We start from the raw sequence: 5,259 nt of genomic DNA, 5'->3' as shown, positions 1-5,259 counted from the left end.
TGTGTACAACCTGATTACTGACTCATTATCATTTTCTCTTAAACTCAGATTTATTTTTATTTTATTATTTTTCCCCTTCCAAAGTATGTGATTTGAGGTTTGGAGAAGGAGAAATTAAAACAGATTTTATTTCTTAAAATTTACAGATTCTCTTTACTGCTGTCTTAAAGATAGTTCCTTGTTTTTTAAGTTTTAGTATTGAGCAAAGAATCTCTGTCCTAATTTGACCTATGTTTAGTAGAATGTTTGTTTTGTTATTGATAAATTACTGTTCATCACAGATTAATTTTGTCAAGTCAGAAAAAATAGCTAAATTCAAAATACTGTGCAGGTAAAAGAACAAACAAGATGAGTGCATCAATTAACTAGGAAGAGAAGATTGAATCACATTCCAATTTTTTCCCAATTTCCAGAGCAAATGAAGACCTCATGTAATAAATTTGTCTTCTCAAAAATATTAAAGCTTTCAACGGCTACACTACCTTTGTCATGTCATCAAAGTCCATAATTATAAAAAGGCTGATGATCTGAGGGCCATTTCAGCTTCAAAAGATTTTTTAAGGTCTGGTCTATTGGAAAGCTTGGGGGTTTAATTAACTAAAATGGAAATGGAGGCATCGAAATTCAGTTCTGATGTTTTAATTTAGCTCAGTACTGCCATGTGTTATTGAAGAGAATTCTTAAAGGCAAACATAATTATTTCATTATGGTCCTCAGAATGCTTTCATTGGCTTTAATGACAAGAAGCCATATAAAAAGGCATACATTTTAATTAGTCCTTTTTATATTTACATCAGATAAATAACAAATAATTGATGAAAAACAAGTCTTTGGAATGGATGATTTCACATAGTACGCTGGTTACAGTTTAATGATGAAACATTTCTCTGTTGTTTTGCATTTTAATTATATATACATTATATTACAGTAGTGGTGCTGTGGAGCTAAAATACCATTGTTGCCATTTTATTACCAAAAAATCACGATTAATGCCTACAAATTGAAAGCTGAAAAAGGTAGCTAGATACACATCTCCAAGGAAGTAAATTACCAGTTCCATTAATTTTACTACATTTGTTAGAACTCATTGTGATCACTTTTATCTTTTATGCTTCATCTTTTTGGATTAAGATCGTCAGGGGTTTCATATGCCTTTTTATGGCCACATCTTCTCCTGAACACCTTTCTTTCGCTCTTGCTGCCTGTTTTGAAGATTTCCATGAAAGTGCCTTGCCAAATGTGCGTTGGAAATTCAAAGAGCTTTTTTGCATGCTGTCGGCTTGCTTTACCTTTGATTTTATATGAAAACCCATTTCACATGATTCATCCGTTTTGGTGTACAGAACACTAATTGTTATTATTGATTTTAAATTCCGTGACCATTACAAGTAACCCAGATGACTGGCAGATAAAGGGTAATAATCCATGGAGTTCTGGAACTGTTTCATGTTTGTCTGGAGTACTTTATGTGATCAATATTAACTGCCCCATTGAAACTAACTGCTGTATCAAATAACAGTCAATCAAATGAATGTGCTTAGAGATTATTTATTGAAAGCTTTAATTGTTCACTAGGGCCCTGCTTATCAGAGGAAACAATAAGAACTAGAGGTAGGATGAGCAGGTTTGGATTTGCAGGGAAAGTTGGGGGATGCAGATGAACAAGGCATCCCTCTACTTCTCGGGCGAGAGTTTCCGGAAACCCATGTTGGGCTTATAATTTGAGCAGAAGTTGCGGATACTCTTCCCAGAGCTTATTCTATTATCTGTTCCTCAGAGGCTTTCTAGAGAAGAGGGGATAATAATTTTCTTGCACTGAGCAGAGGTGTGAAAAGTTGTCCCTTTCCAAGCGTTTTACTGCCGATTCTCCCTAATCCTCTCAGAATTACCCTTCCACAAATCTCTCCACCTCTGCCTCCCCATCGTGGCCTGATGGTCCAAGATAATGCAGGTAGCCTGCCTTGACCCAGCATCGGTTTCTACAGCTATGAAATGGGAGTAATAGTGTTTACACGTCAGGATTTGTAGAAGGATTAGAGATCATGTAAATTAAGGTTCTATTTTTGTCTTGAAAACATATAGAAGTTACCAGGTAGGCCTTCTGCCCTGATTTTGGCATGGCACCTGTGACTTACATGCCTTTGCTAATAACAAATGGTATTGTTTTTCGGCCCTATCTAAATTAGGTATCTCTTTTCCTTGGTGAAATGATCCCTCTGTCTATAGCTTATAACATCCTAAGTGGCAGTCCTTTCTGTTTGTCAGGCAGCACTGTGGCATGGTTCAGGGGCAACCGTTTACCAACTCCCCAGATTTCATGCAGATGATTGACTTTTACAAGTCAGCGTTGTCACCGTCAAAGTTGTCACAATACACTTAGCCCAAAGATGTTGTCGGGGCACAGTAAGCTTTTATTACTCATTGATGGATTAGATCTTGCAGTGTGCCATTCAACAAATGGCTCTTGGGTGTCTGCCACGTGCCAGTCTCCTTGATATCCATGGGGGACACCAAGATGAATCAGACACTGTCCCTTCTTTCAACTCATGAAACAATGGGAAGAACTTGTGTACAGAAGTCATTGTCACATGACCCCCTAATAACAAACTCGGAAATCCCCTCAGGTCTTTGCACCTGAGATTGATAATGGAAAGAACTAATGCCAAGAACCACAGCTGGTTTATATGGTGGGTGATCAAGTGGATTATACATTTTTGTCACAGTAGAGCAGGCGTGAAGTTTTTCTATGTGTAGGCCTCATAGATCATCTCTAAAAGTGGTGCACAAAGGGAAGTTCTAAACCTATCGTAAGCAGTGGAACAAGTACACACCTTCCAAACTGCTTCCTGAAGACTTTCATATGGGTGTTTCTGGAGCTTGTTAAGTGATCATGTTATTTTGGGGATGGGTTTGAGTCGATTGGATTTTTAAAAATCACTTATTTCTCTATGATCATTTCCGTGACTTATTGCTGTGTAACAAACCATCCCAAAACTTCCTGGTCTAACAATTTATTATCAGGTTATTCTGTGGAGGGGCTGCTGGGCAGACCCTCTGCTCTGCATGGTGTCAGCTGGGGCTGCATCATCCAGAGCTGATTTCGGCTGGAAATCCAGAAAGCCTCACTCTCATGGCTGGCGGGGGATGTTGGTTGTCGATGAGAGCTCTACGGGATCAGCACGTGACTCGTGCATGTCACAGCCTGGTGGCAGTATTATGAGAGGGAGCATTTCGAGAGTGAGCCTTCCAGGAAGGAGACGGCAGAGGCTCCCAGTCCTCTTAAAGGCGAGACCCAGAGAGTGGCATACACTCATTTCACTATATCCTACTGGTGAGGCAGATACAGGGCCAGCCCAGACTCTGTAACGACCTTTCAGTTTGGGGGAGAGAGGCAAAGAATCTCCAGCCATCTTCAGTCCACCATAACAATCATAGCTTACATGCATTATAACAAGAAAGAAAATACTGTCTTCTAAAAATGATTACATTGAAGAAGAGTTGTGGGGCTTTTAGATTTTTGTTTGGTTCAATATTTAATGAAACACCACTCTAATGACACACATCATTTTCAGTTAATCCTCACAACCCTCTAAGTTGCGATATCATCTTCACTCTATAGATGAGGAGAAGGAAGCTCAGGGAAGGTGAGCGACATGACCGGAGTCACACCAAATGTAAGCTGCAGAGTGTGGTTTCAAGTCCCATGAAGGGCTTTTCTCTAGCCTCCATGTGTCATTACTCACTTAGGGGTCATCAGCTTCAGGAGTCTGTCATCCTGTCAGCTGAGTGAAGAATTTCTGAAAAATGTTGTATGCCCTAATCATCCCAAGAAAAAAACACCATCAAGTGTTTTGGTTTAGGGGAAAGGTAGAAAAAAGAGGTAAAGAACTGTAACTCGCATAGCTTCCTCTGATTACATTATTTTCTATACTGGAAACCAGTCTTTTAAATTGTGGAGGAAACTCTGCCCAAACTATGAGGCTATTTTACTCTTTCGCCCTTTTGTTTTTACATCCTGTTTGCTGTTGAAGTCGTCGCTGGCCTAGTCGCTGCTGTAGCTCTGGGGGTTAGGAGCAGGATTACTCTGGTATTTACTGAAGAGTCTCAAGAAGCTGAGAGCTGGGAAACAGGGCTTTTCATGTTACTCTAGTTTACTGGTAACCCACATCTAAATAAGGGTGCTGTGTTTGTGCTAGAGGGTATCTCTTCATTAAGTGGAACTATTTTGTCTTCCATTACTGAAAGTAAACAAAATAAAAGACAAAGGAAGAAAGAAAACTTTCTGATAGTAAAGTCGAATCAATGTTTTTTTTATTTGCTATATATTTTAAGTATCTTTTGTGTAGAGAGGATCTCACACCTAAGTTAACCATTACCAGTTAGTGAAATTTACGTGAATCATAGTGGATTTCATTGGCCTCTCAGATAATGCTCCAGTGACTTCAAATGTCTTTTTTTATATTTTTTTGAGACAGGGTCTTGCTGTGTTGCCCAGGCTGAAGTGCAGTGGTGTGATCTCAGCTCACTGCAGCCTCAGCCTTCTGGGCTGAAGTGATCCTCCTACCTCAGCCTCCCATGTAGCTGAGACCACAGGTGTGGGTCACTATACCCAGCTAGTTTTTTTGAGAGACAGGGTTTTACCATGTTGGCCAGGCTGGTCTTAAACCTCTGGGCTCAAGCAATCTATCTGCCTTGCTGTCTCAAAGTGCTGGAATAACAGGTATGAGCCACTGTGCCCAGCTCAAATATGTTTTAAATGAAATGTACTTTTGAATTTTTATACACCATGTTCTACCTGTTTCTTTTGTTTGAAATCTAATGGTTGCTGAATTAGATATTTTGAGGAAAAAGAGACAGGTGGACAAATTGAAGTGACTTGCTGGAAGTCGTGTAGTGGGCTCTAGGTGGAAGCAGATGTAAATCTCTGAGACACTAACATGTAACACAGTGAAATACAGCATGGTACCCTACAGTGGGATACAGTGAAGTTGGGCAGATATTCTTCGTGCACTGCATCTGCTGTAGAGGCTTGAGCTCCAGGTTGCCTCAGTATTTTTTATCTTTAAAATGAATCCATAATACCTACCTTGAAAGCTTAACATCAGCCTTAAAGCCTTAAATAAGGGAGTGTATTTGACACTTAATGCTCAGGAAATAGATTGTTTTCACATTTATACATAGTTGTCAATAAGAAACTTGTTTTAGGCCTGGCACGGGGGCTCACACCTGAAATCTTAGCACATAAGGAGGCCAAGGCAG

At 39.6% G+C, this 5,259-nt stretch overlaps 1 protein-coding gene across 4 annotated transcripts in view; it reads left to right on the top strand.

Moving 5' to 3' along the window:
* RARB (retinoic acid receptor beta) overlaps positions 1 to 5,259 on the top strand; it is a 410,353-nt gene that overhangs the window by 244,560 nt on the left and 160,534 nt on the right. The gene's annotated exons all lie outside the window — the stretch shown is intronic.

This window comes from Cebus imitator, unplaced genomic scaffold (assembly GCF_001604975.1).
Source record: "Cebus imitator isolate Cc_AM_T3 unplaced genomic scaffold, Cebus_imitator-1.0 Scaffold351, whole genome shotgun sequence".
NCBI classification, from domain to species: domain Eukaryota; kingdom Metazoa; phylum Chordata; class Mammalia; order Primates; family Cebidae; genus Cebus; species Cebus imitator.
The sequence above is the reverse complement of the archived record's forward strand: the minus strand, read 5'-3'. Positions and strand labels throughout refer to the sequence as shown.